The sequence below is a fragment of the Bos mutus genome, chromosome 23 (genome assembly GCF_027580195.1).
Source record: "Bos mutus isolate GX-2022 chromosome 23, NWIPB_WYAK_1.1, whole genome shotgun sequence".
Lineage (NCBI taxonomy): Eukaryota > Metazoa > Chordata > Mammalia > Artiodactyla > Bovidae > Bos > Bos mutus.
In genome coordinates, this window is record NC_091639.1 from 17,388,033 (window position 1) to 17,408,212 (window position 20,180).

The window sequence follows — 20,180 nt, forward strand, 5'->3', positions numbered from 1 at the left end:
ACTCATTCCCCCAGAAGTTCTTAGTTCAAGAGAATCTCACTAACTGAGCTCATCGTTTGTGAGTCAGACCACATCACAGTTTCCTCATCAGCCATTGGATTGACTGTTCTTTCATCCAGTTGGGGATGACTAAGATGGTGGATATTGTGCAGGAAGATTTTTGTGAGGCAGCTTATCCTGGGAAGGAGTTAAGCTTACCAGGATAAGTTCTCTGTGCATGCGTGGAGAACAAGGCACTTACATGATATAGATTAGGTCAGTAGAGCTGGTTAGCAGAGGCTTCACATGCTGCAGTCCACAGAGTCACAAAGAGTTGGATACGACTAGGCTACTGAACAAAAAAAAAAACAACCAGTAGAGCAAACATCGTCCCCAGCACAGCTGCAAAGCTGCGCCCATCTAACCCATTCCATCTACCATATGCATTGTACATAGGCCCATATCATGCAAATAGAATGCTGTGCTGTGTATCAGTTTCATCTCCTGCCTCTGAAAGTGGTGTCTAAAGGACCTATCAAAAGTTCTTGATGGTCTTGGAGTCTACTGGATAATTCTTGATTCTACAGAACTAAGAATTTATTCTTTTAAGTTCTGATAGTGTCATGCACAGATGGAAGTAAAGATACAAAAAAACACCTTGATTATATTCTACATGTTTCATGCTCAAGGGCTTCCCTGGTGGCTCAGAGGGTAAAGAATCTGCTCTCAATGCGGGAGACCCAGGTTTGATGCCTGGGTTGGGAAGATGCCCTGGAGAAAGAAATGGCACCCCACGACAGTACTCTAGCCTGGAAAATTCCATGAACGGAGAAGTCTGGTAGGATGCAGTTCATGGGGTTGCGAAGAGTCGGACACAACTGAGCAACTTCTCTTTCACTTTTTCATGCTCAAATATACCCAAACAAGACCTGGATTTTCCCCAGTCCTTTTATTTATTCTGTGTCTCAATAAAGATGCCAAGTGTAAAAACAAAGGTACCTTTAGTGCATTAAAGACATTTAGTAGTCATCCAATGCCAATATTTTCTCTTTGACTAGTGATCAAGAATATTTTATAGGAAAATAGTAGAGATATCCACTGTAATTGTTAATAAAAATTCACTGACATGAAATAGATTTGAGAAAAAAACTTAAAGCTAGACCCACTCAGTCTGTATGGTGAATACATGACATGAGAATACAGTCTCAATGACCTTTTCACTGTCTCCGCTGAATTGACTTCGATATGGTTCCTTTCATCTTCATGTAGGAATGAACAAACCACCTCCCATGGAGGCCGAGACTTACATGAGGTCTGTCCCTTGCTAAGATCTTCAATCAATAGAAAGGTCATGAAAGCTGCATACTGATCACATTCTACACCTTTTCACCCAAGCCCCGGTGGAAGCCAGGATTAATGAGACTGATAAACTCTGATTTATCTTTTAGGACAGTTAGAGAAAAACACCCCATTGTGACCATTCAAGGCCAATAGGAAAAGCCATGGTAACCCTCTCTTACCTGGCTCTTGTTCCAAAGACAATTTTGAAACCAACAGGCAATGGCAAATGTGCAAACATTCCTTTTTTTCACTTCCCTGGAATGAGAAGGGGACACCATCAAAAGTCAAAATTTCCAGAATAAAGTGATTGATCAAAGGTTACTGGAATGCTTTTAAACTTATTACCAATAAAGTATTTTTATCCATATTCTCATTGGGACAATTTTATTTTCAAATGACCCATTTATGTTTCATTGTATCTCTAATGTTTCTTTTATTTCTTCAACTTGGCTGAAAATACCAGTCAGTCAAAATGTTCAAAATACTTGGGACAAAGAAAAATCCCAGTTTGACCGAAACTCAGTAGATGTATGTTGTTTGTTCATAGTGAAAAACATTTGACATAGGAGAAAAATGTCTCCCCAAAAATGTCCATGACCAAATTCCTAGAATCTGTGACTAACTATCTTCTATGGAAAAAGGGACCTTGCAGATTGTGACTAAATTAGAATTCTTCAGAAATTAACCCAGATTTACTGCACAGCACCAATATGATTGCAAACTCAGGCCCCATAAATAAAAAAAGGGTGGCATAAGAGTCAAAGGCTGGGAAGGAGTTGTGACAACAGAAGAAAAGGGAGTGATACAAATACTGGTTTTTAAGATAGAGCCAAGGAAGGAGAGGAGCTTATAGAAGCTGGAAAAAGACAAGGAATTCTCCCCTATAACCTCCAGAAGGAATGCAGCCCTGTAAAAGCCTTAACTGTAGACCAATGAGGCCCATGTGAACTTCTGACACCCAGAACTGTAAATTAATAAATATTTCTAGTTTTAATCCACTGAATTTGTGCTGACTTGGTACAGAAGCAATAGGAATCTAATGTGTGTGCTTAGTCGCTTAGTCATGTCTGACTCTTTGCAACACCATGGACCGTTGCCTGCCAGGTTCCTCTGTCCATGGAAATTCCCAGGCAAGAACACTGGAGGAGGTTTTCATTTCCTCTGCAGGGGAACTTCCCAAACCAGGGATTGAACCCAGGACTCCTGCCTGCATTGCAGGTGGATTTTTTTTTTTTTTTTTTATTGTCTGAATCACCAGGGACGCCTAAGAGTACTGGAATGGATAGCCTATCCCTTCTCCAGGGTATCTTCCTAACCCCAGGAATTGAACCAGGTCTCCTGCATTGCAGGCAGATTCTTTACCAGCTGAGCTACCTGGGAAGCCCCTAGGAATCTTAGACATGGTCTAATAATTTTATTATTAAATCATTGTAAGGAATCTATGCAACCATAGGTAATACACTAGTTTATCAGATCGGATCAGATCAGTCGCTCAGTTGTGTCCAACTCTTTGTGACCCCATGAATCGCAGCATGCCAGGCCTCCCTGTCCATCACCATCTCCCGGAGTTCACTCAGACCCACGTCCATCAAGTCAGTGATGCTATCCAGCCATCTCATCCTCTGTCGTCCCCTTCTCCTCCTGCCCCCAATCCCTCCCAGCATCAGAGTCTTTTCCAATGAGTCAACTCTTCGCATGAGGTGGCCAAAGTACTGGAGTTTCAGCTTTAGCATCATTCCTTCCAAAGAAATGCCAGGGCTGATCTCCTTCAGAATGGACTGGTTGGATCTCCTTGCAGTCCAAGGGACTTTCAAGAGTCTTCTCCAACACCATAGTTCAAAAGCATCAATTCTTCAGCGCTCAGCCTTCTTCACAGTCCAACTCTCACATCCATACATGACCACAGGAAAAATCATAGCCTTAACTAGACGAACCTTTGTTGGCAAAGTAATGTCTCTGCTTTTGAATATGCCATCTAGGTTGGTCATAACTTTCCTTCCAAGGAGTAAGCGTCTTTTAATTTCATGGCTGCAGTCACCATCTGTAGTGATTTTGGAGCCCAGAAAAATAAAGTCTGACACTGTTTCCACTGTTTCCCCATCTATTTCCCATGAAGTGGTGGGACCGGATGCCATGATCTTCGTTTTCTGAATGTTGAACTTTAAGCCAACTTTTTCACTCTCCTCTTTCACTTTCACCAAGAGGCTTTTGAGTTCCTCTTCACTTTCTGCCATAAGGGTGGTGTCATCTGCATATATGAGGTTATTGATATTTCTCCCGGCAATCTTGATTCCAGCTTGTGTTTCTTCCAGTCCAGCGTTTCTCATGATGTACTCTGCATATAAGTTAAATAAACTTTTCCTATTTGGACAAGTCTGTTGTTCCATATCCGGTTCTAACTGTTGCTTCCTGACCTGCATACAAATTTCTCAAGAGGCAGATCAGGTGTTCTGGTATTCCCATATAGCCCATTGTTAAAATGATTATTAAAAATATTAATTGACCACTCCTTACTTTTCAAAAAACTAGGCCACCTTTGGACTCAGTGAAGACCCATGACTAAAATGTCAAAGTATTTCCTTCTTATACTCAACCTGACCCATATTATCTGCTTAAAAAAAAGTATTTGCAGCTTTATCATTTTGAAAAATAATGTAGTGATATAAAATTAAGCCCTATTAATAGAAATCCCAGAGATAAATCCACATACTTATGGATACCTTATCTTTGACAAAGGAGGCAAGAATATACAATGGATTAAAGACAATCTCTTTAACAAGTGGTGCTGGGGAAACTGGTCAACCACTTGTAAAAGAATGAAACTAGAACACTTTATAACACCATACACAAAAATAAACTCAAAATGGATTAAAGATCTAAATGTAAGACTAGAAACTATAAAACTCCTAAAGGAAAACATAGGCAAAACACTCTGACATAAATCACAGCAGGATCTTCTACGACCACCTCCCAGAGTAATGGAAATAAAAGCAAAAATAAACAAATGGGACCTAATTAAACTTAAAAGCTTTTGCACAATGAAGGAAACTCTAAGCAAGGTGAAAAGACAGCCTTCAGAATGGGAGAAAATAATAACAAAAGAAGCAACTAACAAAGAATTAATCTCAAAAATAAACAAGCAGCTCATGCAGCTCAATACCAGAGAAATAAATAACCCAATCAAAAAAAAAAATGGGCCAAAGAACTAAACAGACATTTCTCCAAAGAGGACATACAGATTCCTAACAAACACACGAAAAGATGCTCAACATCACTCATTATCAGAGAAATACAAATCAAAACCAAAATGAGGAAACATCTCACATCAGTCAGAATGGTTGCTATCAAAAAGGCTACAAAAAATAAATGCTGGAAAGGGTGCAGAGAAAAGGGAACCGTCTTACACTGTTGGTGGGAATGCAAACTGGCACAGCCACTATGGAGAACAGTGTGGAATTTCCTTAAAAAACTGGAAATAGAACTGTCATACAACCCAGCAATCCCACTGGTGGGCACACACACTGAGGAAACCAGAATTGAAAGAGACACATGTACCCCAGTGTTCATCACAGCACTGTTTACAATAGCTAGGATTTGGAAGCAACATAGATGTCCATCAGCAGATGAATGGATAAGAAAGCTGTGATACATATGCACAATGGAATATTACTCAGCTATTAAAAAGAATGCATTTGAATCAGTTCTAATAAAGTGGATGAAACTGGAGCCTATTATACAGAGTGAAGTAAGTCAGAAATAAAAACACCAATACAGTATATTAGAGCATACATATGGAATTTATAAAGATGGTAATGATGACCTTATATCAGTTCAGTTCAGTTCAATTGCTCTGTCATATCCTACTCTTTGTGACCCCATGAACCACTGCATGCCAGGCCTCCCTGTCTATCACCAACTACTGGAGCATACCCAAATTCATGTCCATTGAATTGATGATACCATCTAACCATCTCATCCTCTGTTGTCCCATTCTCCTCCTGCCTTCAATCTTTCCCAACAGGGTCTTTTCAAATGAGTCAGCTCTTCACATGAGGTGGCCAAAGTAATGGAGTTTCAGCTTCAACATCAGTCCTTCCAATGAACACCCAGGACAGATTTCCTTTAGGATGGACTGGTTGGATCTCCTTGCAGTCCAAGGCACTCTCAAGAGTTTGCTCCAACACCACAGTTCAAAAGCATCAATTCTTCAGTGCTCAGCTTTCTTTATAGTCCAACTCTCACATCCATATATGACTACTGGAAAAACAATAGACTTGACGAGATGGACCTCTGTTGACAAAGTAATGTCTCTGCTTTTTAATATGCTGTCTAGGTTGGTCATAACTTTCCTTCCAAGGAGTAAGCGTCTTTTAATTTCATGGCTGCAGTCACAATCCAGTGATTTTGGAGCCCCCCAAAATAAAGTCAGCCACTGTTTCCACTGTTTCCCCATCTATTTGCCATAAAATGATGGGACCGGATGCCATGATCTTAATTTTCTGAATGTTGAGCTTTAAGTCAGCTTTTTCACTCTCCTCTTTCACTTTCAACAAAAGGCTTTTTAGTTACTCTTCACTTTCTGCCATAAGGGTGGTGTCATCTGCATATCTGAGGTTGTTGATATTTCTCCCAGCAACCTTGATTCCAGCTTGTGCTTCTTCCAGTCCAGCGTTTCTCATGATGTACTCTGCATATAAGTTAAATAAGCAGGGTGACAACATACAGCCTTGACATGTTCCTTTTCCTATTTGGAACCAGTCTGTTGTTCCATGTTTAGTTCAAATTGTGGCTTCCTGACCTGCATACACGTTTCTCAAGAGGCAGGTCAGGTGGTCTGGTATTCTCATCTCTTTCAGAATTTTCCACATTTTATTGTGGTCCACAAAGTCAAAGGCTTTGGCATAGTCAATAAAGCAGAAATAGATGTTTTTCTGGAACTCTCTTGCTTTTTCAATGATCCAGAAGATGTTGGCAATTTGATCTCTGGTCCTCTGCCTTTCCTAAAACCAGCTTGAACATCTGGAAGTTCATGGTTCATGTAATGCTGAAGCCTGGCTTGGAGAATTTTGAACATTACTTTACTAGCGTGTGAGATGAGTGCAATTGTGCAGAAGTTTGAGCATTCTTTGGCATTGCCTTTCTTTGGGATTGGAATGAAAACTGACCTTTTCCAGTCTTGTGGCCACTGCTGAGTTTTCCAAATGTGCTGACATATTCAGTGCAGCACTTTCACAGCATCATCTTTTAGGATTTGAAATAGCTCAACTGGAATTCCATCACCTTCTCTAGCTTTGTTCGTAGTGATGCTTTCTAAGGCCCACTTGATTTCACATTCCAGGAAGTCTGGCTCTAGGTGAGTGGTCACACCATCATGATTATCTGGGTCATGAAGATCTGTTTTGTATAGTTCTTTAATGTATTCTTGCCACCTCTTCTTAATATCTTCTGCTTCTGTTAGGTCCATACAATTTCTGTCCTTTATTGAGCCCATCTTTGCATGAAATGTTCCCTTGGTATCTCTAATTTTCTTGAAGAGATCTCTAGTCTTTCTTATTTTATTGTTTTCCTCTATTTCTTTGCCTTGATCACTGAAGAAGGCTTTCTTATCTCTCTTTGCTATTCTTTGGAACTCTTATGCAAGACAGCAAAAGAGACACAGAGATAAAGAACAAAATGTTCGACTCCGTGGGAGAAGGCGAGGGTGGGATGATTTGAGAGAATAGCACTGAAACATGAATACTACCGTATGTGAAATAGATCACCAGTCTAGCTTTGGTGCATGAGATGGTGCTTAGTGCTGGTGCACTGGGATAACCCTGAGGGATGGAATGGGAAGGGAGTGAGAGGTAAGTTCTGGATGGGGAGCACATGTACATCCATGGCTGATTCATGTCAATGCATGGCAAATGCCACTATAATATTGTAAGGTAATTAGCCTCCAATTAAAATAAATACATTAATTTTTTAAATAAAGCTTTTTAAAATGCGTTACTTAGTCATTATTAGTAATCAATAAATAATTTTCAAAAATAAAAGATGATGTGAAAATTCCTGTTTTGTTTGGAGATAGGCTATAAAGATCTGCTAAACATTTGTGGTTTCTAAAACTAAAAGGAGTAAATTCACATTTTAAAAGAGATGATTTTTTTTTAATTGCTCAAAATTGAGTGAGTTATTTAAAATATGCACTGGGGATAAATAAAATTGACCAAATAACTTTGCTTGTAGTTTTATTTTGAAAGACACTACTAAGAATGAAATGTTTTATTATTGCATCAAACAGAAAATCCCAAATATTGCTTTTCAACATCACGTACATGAACTCAGAAATGTTATCACTATAATTATCAATAGTTTACATAAAAAAGAAGTTTTGATTTTTTTAATCAGGAAAGACAATGCTTTTACTTTGCTTGCATTTGTCAAAACAGTGTCTAACCTCAGACTATATCTGTGCATTTAGAGATAACAGTAATATTCCTCCTAACATCAAGGACAAAAACAAATATGAGAAAATCAAGATAGATACTGAATCTATTAATTTATACACTTTCATGGGGGATTAATTTGGGCATAAAGCATATTTTTTCTATACTATAAAATTTCTAAGAGGGTCAGTAAATCTTTGCTAAAACTTGGAATAGTTATTCGGAAAATTTTAGTATGAAACATTTCAGAAAAGAAAATCATTTGGTTGCAACCAGAGTATTTGACCTGGGTCACATTTGTAACTAAAGGAACCTGATGGACATCACATTTTCCGAAGTGGGCAAACGTCCTCCAGGACCACAAGTGTATCCTGGTTGCGTATATAATTCAGGTAAAGTCTGGCAATAATAAGTTTTTTAACTAAGGTATTTGTGCCTAGATTAAAACATCAGTTACTTCTAGGAAATTTGATTATTTTACAAGTTTCATATTTTTTAAAAAAAGAATAATTCACAAAAATTATGATCAGAAAGGAGATTTTTTGAAATCTACTTTTCTTCCACCTGATTTCATGTATAAGCCTACCTAAATATATTACTTTTTCCCTGAATGCCTCACTGTTATTTCCAAAAGCCCCCAATGGAAACCTAGCTGTCTTCATTTTATTGGGAAATTTTTGCTGACAGAAAAGTATTCTGTCAGCAACTGAATTTAAGTTCTCTAAGTACAAGTTAATCTAAGTAATCAACAATAATTTGGAGGTAAATAAACACACTTTGTACATAAAATATAATACTGTGAAGATTTCTTTTACTTGCTTTAGAGGAAGAGCCCTCCTGGATGGTGGTGGATGGTACAGAAGGGAAGTGAGGTGCTGATGTTTCTTTTCTACATTATTTCTTCACCATATTTTTAACCCTTTCAGTGCCATGGCTATCTTGCACTCTGACTTACAGATAGAGTTATAGTGCAGAGATGCACCTTGAAGTGACTCCAGTTCCAAAATGAGAATTCTTCAAAAGTGGAGAAAGTTACCCCAATGTGCAAGGGCCAAGTAGGTATACACCTTCCCTTGATTAGGCTTTCAGGCAAAAGAACTTCAGGCAAACCATTGATCTTGAGACTTATCTGAGCACGGGGCACAATTTAAATTTGTTCCATGCAATATTCTTCAACCAGAACCTGTTGTGTCAGGTAAACTGTCTCTGGGACAATTATGTTGAAATATTTCTTTTTATAGCATATTGGCTTTAGCAAGTTTGGGGATAAATTCCTTATTATTAATAAAAGGAGGGGTTGTCTGAAAAATAGTGAAGCTTTGCCATCACTATGGAGAGAACATTTTATTAACAGTCTTTATGTGAGATAAGTGTATTGTAAGTGTAATTAGGTAGAGATATTACCAAAGTTGTCGTCATGGTCTCCTCCCTCAGGAGCAATGCAGTTTACAAAGCAAGATGATATTCCATCTTTATATAATAGCAATTATGAGAAACGTTATCTATAAGAATCATGAAGGAAATTTTGAGAGGCAAAGCAGTCATTAGATTAAAAATCTAACATGTTCATAAACTTACAACCAGTATTTCTACTTGAGAGAACATATTTAAAAAGATTAGAAATTTATGCACATATATGATTATTACTGTGTTCACTGTAATAGTGAAATTGTGCAAATGATCTTTATGTCTAAACAGTAAGATATTTAAGTAACTAAAGTACATCCATATACTGGGATAATTCAAAACCATTGAAACATGTCTTAAATGATCATTCACACATGACAAATGCACTTGATATATTGCCAAGTTAAGACAAATCAGATTGCAATACATTCAAATTAACCTCAATTTTGTAAAAAGTCTCTCTGAGTGTTGATTTCTTCTTAGAGAGGTTTAAGCAGAAATAAACCAAATATTAACTGGGTTTCTCTGCTGTGAAATTTTGGGTGACTCTATCTTCTTTATTTTTCTTTTCTATATTCTGCTATTTTTTTCAACATGTAACAATACTTCCAATGTATTTTTAACAAATGAAACATTCAATTGGAAGTAGTTTTTAAGATAGCCTGATGGAAAAGAAGAAATAGACTCAGGTAGGAATTATGTTTTGAAGTAACGGAGGCTTAAAGGTATCAGGATGTTGATTAAGGAATTGGCCATTGAAAAGGAGATTTGGAGAGGGAAATTGCAAAGGGAAAATTTAACCAAATTACTCAGTGAAAAGTTAGCCACATGCTTAAAATATTAATCACTGAACATTTATTTTTAAATAGAGAAGGAAATGGATAAATTTCCAATTTCTGGTTTTGTCCCAAATCATCCACTTGAGTTAGTTGGATAGTTTTAAAATCTCTGGACTTTCTAATTAACTTAAGATCAAGGACTAAAGTACTTTTTTATTGGGAAGTTCTCTGAAGTAGCCATCATGGAGCCTCGCTCAAAGTGATTTGTAATTCCTGTGTGTGAATTTCATCATTGGAAAAACTGTTACATCATCCATGTGTCCATAATTGAAGAGTTCTGATGTTGGCTAGGAACTTGGGTTAAAGTGACTGGTTTCTCAACCCTGTTATATATTCAGTAGTAAGTACCTTTCATCTTCTTAAATTATGCTTTATGAAAGTGAATACACCAAGTCCCCTACACAGGAATGAGTTCAGTTCCCAGAGTGCATTTGTAGTCAAATTTGTCCACAAGTCCAACGAAATTGTACCCAAGTTGAAGCCCAGGTACTCAACTAACACAGTCCGATATACAGTACTGTAATGCAATAGGTTTATAATACTTTTCTCACAAATGATATGTAGAAAACAAACACATAAAACAAACATTTTTAATCTCACAGTACAGTGCTTTGGAAAGTTCAGTAGTGCAGTACAACATCTGGCATATAGGGGCTGGCATCCAGTCAACAGGCAAGAAGGTTTACCGATGAGGGGAGCGAGAGGGGATGGGAGACGACAAAGCTGAAGGATCATTTGCAATAGGAGATGGAGTGCAAGCTGCAATTTTTCTCACACCTGACATGGATGGAGAACACTTTCACATCTTTGAAAATTCGCAACTTGAACTTTGTAGGGGAACTATATAGGGGACTTATTCTAGATGTAGGACTAATTAAATATTTATAAAACAGTCAGCTATACTAGTAGAAATACATATACTATTTTAATTCAAACCCTTTAAAGTACATAAATATGGATTAAAAAAGAGAGCCAACGAGACAACGAACGTACACTTTAAAGATGGCTCTGTACAACATTTCATGTACATTAAAATGAATTTAGTGTATTTTAAGGTCTATTTCAAATATTCAGTGCATAGAGTTTTGTTTTTTAAAAAACAGGAATATAATAAATACTGTGCAGAGATTCTGAATGCCCACAGTTTATAATTATCTCAAAGAATCTTCACCCCAGGCCACCTGGAGGCTAAATTTTAAAGTAAGAAAAGTTTGCATTTACCATTTCTTTCCTTATTACCTTTCATTTTTAGGAATGAATCTATTCCTCCAGTCCCTGAGCTAACCTACACTCTCATCCACAGCCTTTCCTTCTTACCTCCAAAATAGTTTGTCTACTGCTCGGGCCGTGGTGCCATGCTTTCTTGACAGTCCTGATGTAAGATTCATTGCTCCACCCTCCTGAGTCCCAGCCATTGTTCTCTGTTTGAAATGGGATTATTCACATATTGAGTGATTACTCCTCACCACCAACCATGCATAAAACATGATGTATGGTCTTTAGCACTTACACACTCCACAAAGGATCAGAAGTTGCCTGAAATTAAAATGCCATCTTAGCTACATAGACCAGCTTTGAGTGTAAAAATGAGAAACTTTCTTCTGGTGGTTACAGCTGAATATCCCTGATGGGATTCCATATATGTGAAGTAGATAACTTTAATCAAAATGTCATGGGAGCCTATAATACTTTGGCCAGTTTAACTGATATTACTTTCCTCTGTCAAAATGAGCTTCAATTGCCCCAGACATCACAGGTGATGTTCACTTTCCTTTATAGTAAATCCCTTACATACAAATCTGCAAGTTGTGAACTTTCAAAGTGCAAACATGCCCAGAAAAGTAACAGAAACAAGAGGACAAATAAATAACTGAATAACCAAAGAGATTCATGACACAGGAAATGGAAGAAGATTTTCTTTATTTGAGTGGGCACTGCTGGTCTTAGAGGCATAGGACTCGAACAGAGAATGGTACACGAAAGTTGCAGCAGCTGTTCAAAATGCAGTCTAGTGATATGTGTCATCAATGCTGAAAGAAAAAAAAGAACTACTACACACTCATCACTGGATCATTTTTTCCAGAGGGTGGAAAGTAAAGAAAGTGAAGACTCTCAGTCATGTCTGATTCTTTTCAACTCCATGGACTGTAGGCTCCCAGGTTCCTCCATGCATAGGATTTTCCAGGCAAGAGTACTGGAGTGGGCTGCCATTTCCTTCTCCAGGGGATTTTTCTGACTCAGGGATTGAACCCTGGTCTCCCGCACTGCAGGCAGACTCTTTACTGTCTGAGCCATCAAGGAAGCAGATAGAATTGAATCCAGCCAGGAACCGGAACTGTGTCATCAACATCCAGCATGAGTGCGATTGCAGCATCCCCACTGTTTCCCATTGCTCACAATCCTTCAGCTCTACCATCTCCCACCTCCTCTCCCTCCTCCAGTCAGTAGCTTGTCTTGCCTGCTCACTCCATGCCAGCCCTTGTATGCCAGCTGTTGTACTGTATTTTTCAAGGTCCTGTACTGTAAGATTAAACATTTTTTCTTTATTTTTTTGTGCTTGTTTTTATGTATTATTTGCATGAAAAATATAAGCCGATTACAGTACAGTCTATTATAGCCAATTGTGTTAGTTGTTTACCTACGTAAACTTCATTGGACTTATAAATAAGTTAGACTTATGAGTGCACTCTTGGATGAAACGTGTTTGTATGTAGGGAACTTACTGTACTTTCTTACCATTCTTCCCTTCACTGGCTTTTTCCCCCGCAGTTAAGGCAGAGCGAACCCAGGAGATCAAGACATCATTCCATTTATTGTCTTTTCCCTCATCATCGTTTCCCTTTCTTAAAATTCATTTGATAGTGTTAGTTCTTTAAAAATAGTCTCAGGTAATCCTGTGTTTTTTTCCAAAACCATACCAATCCAAAAATAAACTAACAAAAATCATTTACCCCAAAGAGGAAAGCTCAAAACATATTTTAACATGCAATTCAACAAAGATGGAATGATGTCTGGATCCCCTCAGGATAGCATACATCTGCTAGTACAGCTGACTATTCAGTTCACCTAGTAAATGAAATTTGACCAATGGGACATTGGTATAGGTGACTAATGAGAGACCTACACAGAAATAAAATGACATACTTTCCAAATTTATGACTTTGGCTCAAAGGTGTCCCTGTGGAAATCTTGAGGTCAAATGGAATCAAAGGAGCATTGACCATGTAGTAGGAAAACCGCCCACAAATTGATCTAGAGCAACTCTCCTTGGTTACTTCAGTTCTCACAGCATGTTAACTTATAAGGTGAGGACGAAGACACAAAGTAATCAGCCTGAATTAAATAAACCCCAACTTCTTAAAAATACCCAAAGGTATATTATTGATAATAAAAGTACTCAAGTCCTCTTTTGCTAAAAATTACTATGTTTTTGATTATCCTCCAGTAGAACTTACCATATTCCTATTTCCTACAATGTATTAGGGGAGATGAAGACACTGATTCATGAGAAAAATGAGGATTTACATAATGTCACCTAACAGATTAATCAATAGGGAAAGTTCAGTTCAGTTGCTCAGTCGTGTCTGACTCTTTGCGACCCCATGAACTGCAGCACGCCAGGCCTCCCTGTCCATCACCAACTCCCGGAGTTCACTCAGACTCACGTCCATCAAGTCGTTGATGCCATCCAACCATCTCATCCTCTGTCATCCCCTTTTCCTCCTGCCCTCAATCTTCCCCAGCATCAGGGTCTTTTCAAATGAGTCAACTCTTCGCATCAGGTGGCCAAAATATTGGAGTTTCAGCTTCAACATCAGTCCTTCCAATGAACACTCAGGTCTGATTTCCTTTAGAATGGACTGGTTGGATCTCCTTGCAGTCCAAGAGATGCTCAAGAGTCTTATCCAACACCACAGTGCAAAAGCATCAATTCTTTGGTGCTCAGCTTTCTTTATAGTCCAACTCTCACGGAAAAATAGCATGTAAAATATAGTTACACTTCAAATCTTTGGCAGATACTCAAACAAGCCATAAATACTGATGTATGGAGTATGCTGGAGAAGGCAATGGCACCCCACTTCAGTACTCTTGCCTGGAAAATCCCATGGACGGAGGAGCCTGGTGGGCTTCAGTCCATGGGGTCGCTAAGAGTCGGATCCGACTGAGTGACTTCACTTTCACTATTCACTTCCATGCATTGGAGAAGGAAATGGCAAACTACTCCAGTGTTCTTACCTGGAGAATCCCAGGGATGGGGGAGCTTGGTGGGCTGCTGTCTATGGGGTCACACAGAGCCGGACATGACTGAAATGACTTAGCAGCAGCAGCAGCAGCATGGAGTATGCTTATATGCATAATCATTAGCCAAATTATATATCTGTAAAGGAAGCAGCTTCTCTTATCTATATGCTTATTTGATATCTTTTTCCAACAAATGTGCAGAATCCATGTATTGCAGAACTTTTCAGCATTTACGTTGCTTGTAAAGATTGATTCTAGGACTATTTTCTCCAGATCCTGTCACTAGACTCACTAATCTTATTAGAGAGGGTGATAATATATAGAGTTTACAAATAAGGCCTACAAATAAACATTTCCCTATTTCTTCAAGATTAAACAATTAAATTCTTACATCTTATAGATTATGGTGTTTGGCAATAAAGTTATAACAAAGCAGTAGACATAGACTTGCCTCAAAAGTTCCTATACTTTACTAAGTGACATAGCATTTATTTATAAAGCCTTATAATGAAAGTAAAAGAGGAAAGTGAAAAAGTTGGCTTAAAGCTCAACATTCAGAAAATGAAGACCATGGCTTCCGGTCCCATCACTTTATAGGAAAGTGGAAACAGTGTCAGACTTTATTTTTGGGGGCTCCAAAATCACTGCAGATGGTGATTGCAGCCATGAAATTAAAAGACGCTTACTCCTTGGAAGGAAAGTTATGACCAACCTAGATGGCATATTCAAAAGCAGAGACATTACTTTGCCAACAAAGGTTTGTCTAGTTAAGGCTATGGTTTTTCCTGTGGTCATGTATGGATGTGAGAGTTGGACTGTGAAGAAGGCTGAGCGCCGAAGAACTGATGCTTTTGAACTACGGTGTTGGAGAAGACTCTTGAAAGTCCCTTGGACTGCAAGGAGATCCAACCAGTCCATTCTGAAGGAGATCAGCCCTGGCATTTCTTTGGAAGGAATGATGCTAAAGCTGAAACTCCAGTACTTTGGCCACCTCATGCGAAGAGTTGACTGATTGGAAAAGACTCTGATGCTGGGAGGGATTGGGAGCAGGAGGAGAAGGGGACGACAGAGGATGGATGATCCAGATGGCTGGATGGCATCACCGACTTGATAGATGTGAGTTTGAGTGAACTCTGGGAGATGGTGATGGACAGGGAGGCCTGGTGTGCTGCGATTCATGGGGTTGCAAAGAGTCAGACACGACTGAGCGACTGAACTGAACTGAACTGAACTGAGAAGTTCCACTGCCAAACACCCAGTAACTTCTAGCACCCTTGGTTTCTAACATCACGTAATTTCCTTTATATAGAACAAGACACAACTAGTTATCACACGTTAATTGCCAGATGAGCAACATGGAAAATAAAAAAACTGAAATTGAAAAGAAATCTATAGACAGTGTTTATAAAAACCCTCACTACAAAACCATAAAGGTTTTTAAAGGTTTAAGAAGTGAACTTGTAAAGCGATCAAGGCAGAGTTTGGGCCCTGTCTCTGGCACACATCGACTGAGTTTTGAAGAAATCATCTAACATCTACCATTGCTTCCCAATGGAATCATTATTAGTGTTTGGAGCAGGATAATTCTTCTTTGTTGAGTCTGCCTGAAAATATGCAGGATGTTTACCATCTCTTGCTCTTGACATCAAAGGTCATTACAACCTTCCATTTATCTTTATCTTGACAATAATACCCTCTCCTGAACCCTCATCTTTTGCAATTAATTGGATAGAAGTTAGATGAAATGGGTACTATCACCTTTGTTGAGAACCTCTATTTTTTAACCATTATCCTCCTGTTATTCCCTTATTTATAAATGGGGCTTTTGTTCACAAGTTAATTTACTTTCCTTTGTTTTCAAGTTCTCAAATTCCCTACAGCTTACAACACAAAGTAAAATCATCATGATAACTATTAGATTCTTTGAGGTGGTGTGAATATTTTATTTTTCTTTTTCTTGTCCCACAGGTATTGTGTAAGATGTGTTTTGGTGGGTGTTGGAGAAGTAGGTGATGCAAAGTATAGCACAATAAGAAATAAACGTAACCTTCTATATGACATTCATTTCTCTATATCCTCTTACCCTTCAAAGCCCAATACAAATGTCAAATCTGAAATATTTAATTTCATCCTCTGCCTTTCCCTGCCTCTCTTAGTGAACTTATACTGTGTTTATGCTGTGAAACTGGAAATAACACATAGCAACTGACTTCAATAAAAAAAGATCAATTTTAATCAGATAAATATTAAATCTTACCATGAGTCTAAAAAATTAACTGTTTAAGTACAGATATGCCTCAAATATTGATCAGCTCCATATATTGGAAAGACTGTAGAAGATTCTCAAAAATTCTGTAAAAACAGCTGAAAGAAACGAATTGTGACTTTGCGTGTGGTTAAAGAAAAAAGGAATCAGAGAAGTGTTCTCTACATTTGAAGATAATAAAGCTCTTCTTTCAGTAATCAGGTCAATTTCTGACCCACCATTTACATATTTTAGAGGATCCTCCTCTGCCCCTCCCTTCTTGCCTGGTGGGCTTCTTTCTCTGCCTCAAGTTCTTCTTGTAACAATGGAAATAGATGTGCAGGGACTGTTAAGAACAAAATTTTGGCTAAGCTGAAGTTGATCTTGGATAGCTGCCTTTAACCTCTCTCTCCCTCACGAGGTTTCATGATTTTACATCTACTGTCTTTTGTGAAATTTAATTTAGTCGTATTCCAAGACATCCTCATTTATTTTGTGATTGAGTCCCATCTTTGTAAATGGAAAGAGGGCTGAGTTGAATACATAAGGGTAGGTGACCTTTACCCCATGATGGAATTGTGAGAGAGATTTATGATGGTGAAAGAATCCATGTCTACACAGCCAGCAAATCCCAGCATTGCCAGTCTCTGCCACTGCCTCATTTCCGTCTGCCACCTTGCTCTGCTGCGATGTTCAGTCAATGTCTTCTTTGGTATGTTTCAATTGACAGCAACATTTACAAATGAAATCCTTACTAAAGGTGAAATAAAAAGATTTTCTCCTTTAAGGTCTGAATTTAGGAACCTGTCTTTTCTTATAACAGCTGATGACATCTCCGGTGTCGAGGAACAGAAGGGAGACTGCATCTGTTGGCAGGAAGAGAAAAAAGAATGTACACAAGGTACAATATATTTGCAATTTTTTTTAAACACTGGAGACAGGAAATGTTTGAGTTAAAGTGCTAATGGCAAATGTCTGGGTGTGTGTTCTTTATTATTACATACAATGCTTGCATTTAAAAGGAACTTAGAGGTGACTCTTTAAATAGCCAGTTTTCCCCCAAAATCATTTTTAAAAATATGATCTATACTATTAAAGTTAGTGACATGTTGGAAAAAAATTAAGCTTGGTATACAGTGCTTTTAAAATTATCACCATAATTTAGCCTGTTACCACTATCATTTTAGGTTCCCTGATGCAGAGAGAAATACATAATGAGATATCCCCATTAATATAGAGTTTAGGATATTTATTTTTACACTTTCAGTTCAGTTCAGTTCAGTCGCTCAGTCGTGTCCGACTCTTTGCGACCCCATGAATCGCAGCACACCAGGCCTCCCTGTTTAGGTGCTTTTAAATTTATTAATTTTGTCTTAGGAGAAAGCTACATATATAAAAGACGCCAGCCCTCTCCAAACCTGGCTGAATCAGCAGAATAACTTAATCTGTGTGGCTTCTGTGTATCAGAAATTCATTATCACCTAAAAAAATGGGCTCTTGTGAACAGCCTGGTTTGGATCATTTTAATGATGTGTTACAAAATACAGCGTAACTGCATAAACAATTTCTCCGTTGTTTAAAAGAAAGAAAAAGACATAGAACAAGGACAAGTAAAAATGCTTCCCATTTCAAAGCAGTCACTCTTGAAAACAATTCATATACTTGTGACAACATTCCTCGTTGACTAGCCACCAGCAGGCACACACACCCAATGCAAGGTGTGTATGAGTATTTGCACATGTATGGCTGTCTCCTAAAAAATGCCATTGAATTCACTTGCTATATCTCACTACGTGTCTAAAAAAAAAAACACGATTCTTCTAAACTCTTTCAACTTACTTTAAGGCTGGAAAATCACAAATGAACTAAAGATTCATAAAGGGCGGAAACCCTTGTGTGATCAAATTTGCTGTAGTGGAAATGGCATTGGCCTCTTGGTTCTTGGGTTCTCAGCTACTTCAGGAAAACCATTCATCAGCATACATAAAACCATCACATAGACTTAATGGGATTCATTCAATGCAGACTTTTGGTTCCTGGTGTATGGTTTTCTCTTTCCTATTACACACTTCTTCACACATCCTACCTATTAGCTCCACTGTTAGTTCTTGCTACCATTGGGCTTCTCACGTGATGCTAGTGGTAAAGAACACATCTGCCCATGCAGGAGACATAAGAAATGCGGGTTCTATCACTGGATCAGGAAGATCCTTTAGAGGAGGACATGGCAACCCACTCCAGTATTCTGGCCTAGAGAATCCCCATGAACAGAGGAGCCTGGCGGCTACAGTCCATAGGGTCGCAGAGAGTCAAACACTATTGAAGAGACTTATCATGCGTGCATTCAGAATTTCCCACAACAGCATTTCCAAAACTAATTTCTCTCTCTGACTGCTATAGGACTGGGATTTTTGTTAGACTCAAAAAATTACTATTCTCCCATCTCACAGAGAATATCTTGCTTTCCAATCCCATTATCTTCATCCTCTTGCATCTTTTCCTCCTGTTCTAACATCTTACAATGAGAAGTTCTTCCTTCATCCAAAATTCATCGCTGCCCCTGAAACCTGGGGCTGTCAATGCCTGCCTTCATGACTCATTGACTATCTCTTTTCTCATCTGAAATAACAACTTCTCTATTTCTCTCTCCCCCCCAGCTATCTCCTTCAGCATATAATCGTACTCAAACCACTCCCAACTTAAAATTTTGCTCTGATTTTTCTTTGTAATGAGCACACATTTCTCTCCTTTAAATTACAAAGCTATTTTAACTTGATACTTCCAACTCTAATCCTCACTTAGTTTCTCATTTGAAGCAAGGTCATTTCTGCATCCATCCTCCTATAGAATCTGACCTTGTCAAAATCATCAAAGATTCTAGCTGCTAAGTGCCACAGACACTTTAAAGTCATTATCGTGAACTTTCTGAGGTGTTAATATTGTAAAACATTTCCCCATTTTAGAATCTCTTTCTAGTCTTCTAGTTCATCACTCTTTCCTGAATTTGCTCTTCTCTCTGACCACCTTGTTGTAGTTTACTTTTTTTTTTTTCTGAGAAAATCACAATAGGCATTTCAGGCATTCCAGGACTTGCCTGGTAGTTCAGCTGGTAAAGAATCCACTTGCAATGCAGGAGACCCCAGTTCAATTCCTGGGTTGGGACGATCTTCTGGAGAAAGGATAGGCTACCCACCCCAGTATTCTTGGGCTTCCCTGGTGGCTCAGCTGGTAAAGAATCTGCCTGTAATGTGGGAGACCTGGGTTCGATCCCTGAGTTGGGAAGATCCCTTGAAGAAGGGAATGACTACCCACTCCAGAATTCTGGCCCGGAGAATTCAATGGACTCTGTAGTCCATGGGGTCGCAAAGAGTCAGACAAGACTGAGAGACTTTCACTTCCACTCACTTTCAGTGTGATACAAATAGATTACAGCTGTGCCAGAGATAGTGATGCTACAGAATAAGAATCTCCCCGGAGCTGACTCTGGACATGTGCCATATAAACAATTGGTCCTTTTCACTGTAAGACATAATGTTGAAAAGTTTGGCAATCAGTGACCCAAACTTGAAGAAGCTGCTGGTCATGAGGGTTTGAGTTCGGTCTTCTTTAAGATCCTCTTCTCATTCTGCTAAGTCCCTCTCAGTGATCTTCCAACCCTGACATGTGGGTGATTTCCACACGTGGTTGTGAGTCATGTTC

The 20,180-nt window shown here is 38.6% G+C and overlaps 1 long non-coding RNA gene and 1 pseudogene across 1 annotated transcript in view; both read left to right on the forward strand.

The window, feature by feature from the left end:
* Positions 1-20,180, forward strand: part of LOC138984907 (uncharacterized) — an 83,000-nt gene that overhangs the window by 5,220 nt on the left and 57,600 nt on the right. The window contains exon 2 of the long non-coding RNA XR_011462150.1: positions 17,305-17,382. This is a non-coding gene — a long non-coding RNA (uncharacterized lncRNA). The remainder of the gene's footprint in view (positions 1-17,304; positions 17,383-20,180) is intronic.
* Positions 17,971-20,180, forward strand: part of LOC102268560 (regulator of nonsense transcripts 3B pseudogene) — a 43,947-nt pseudogene continuing 41,737 nt past the window's right edge.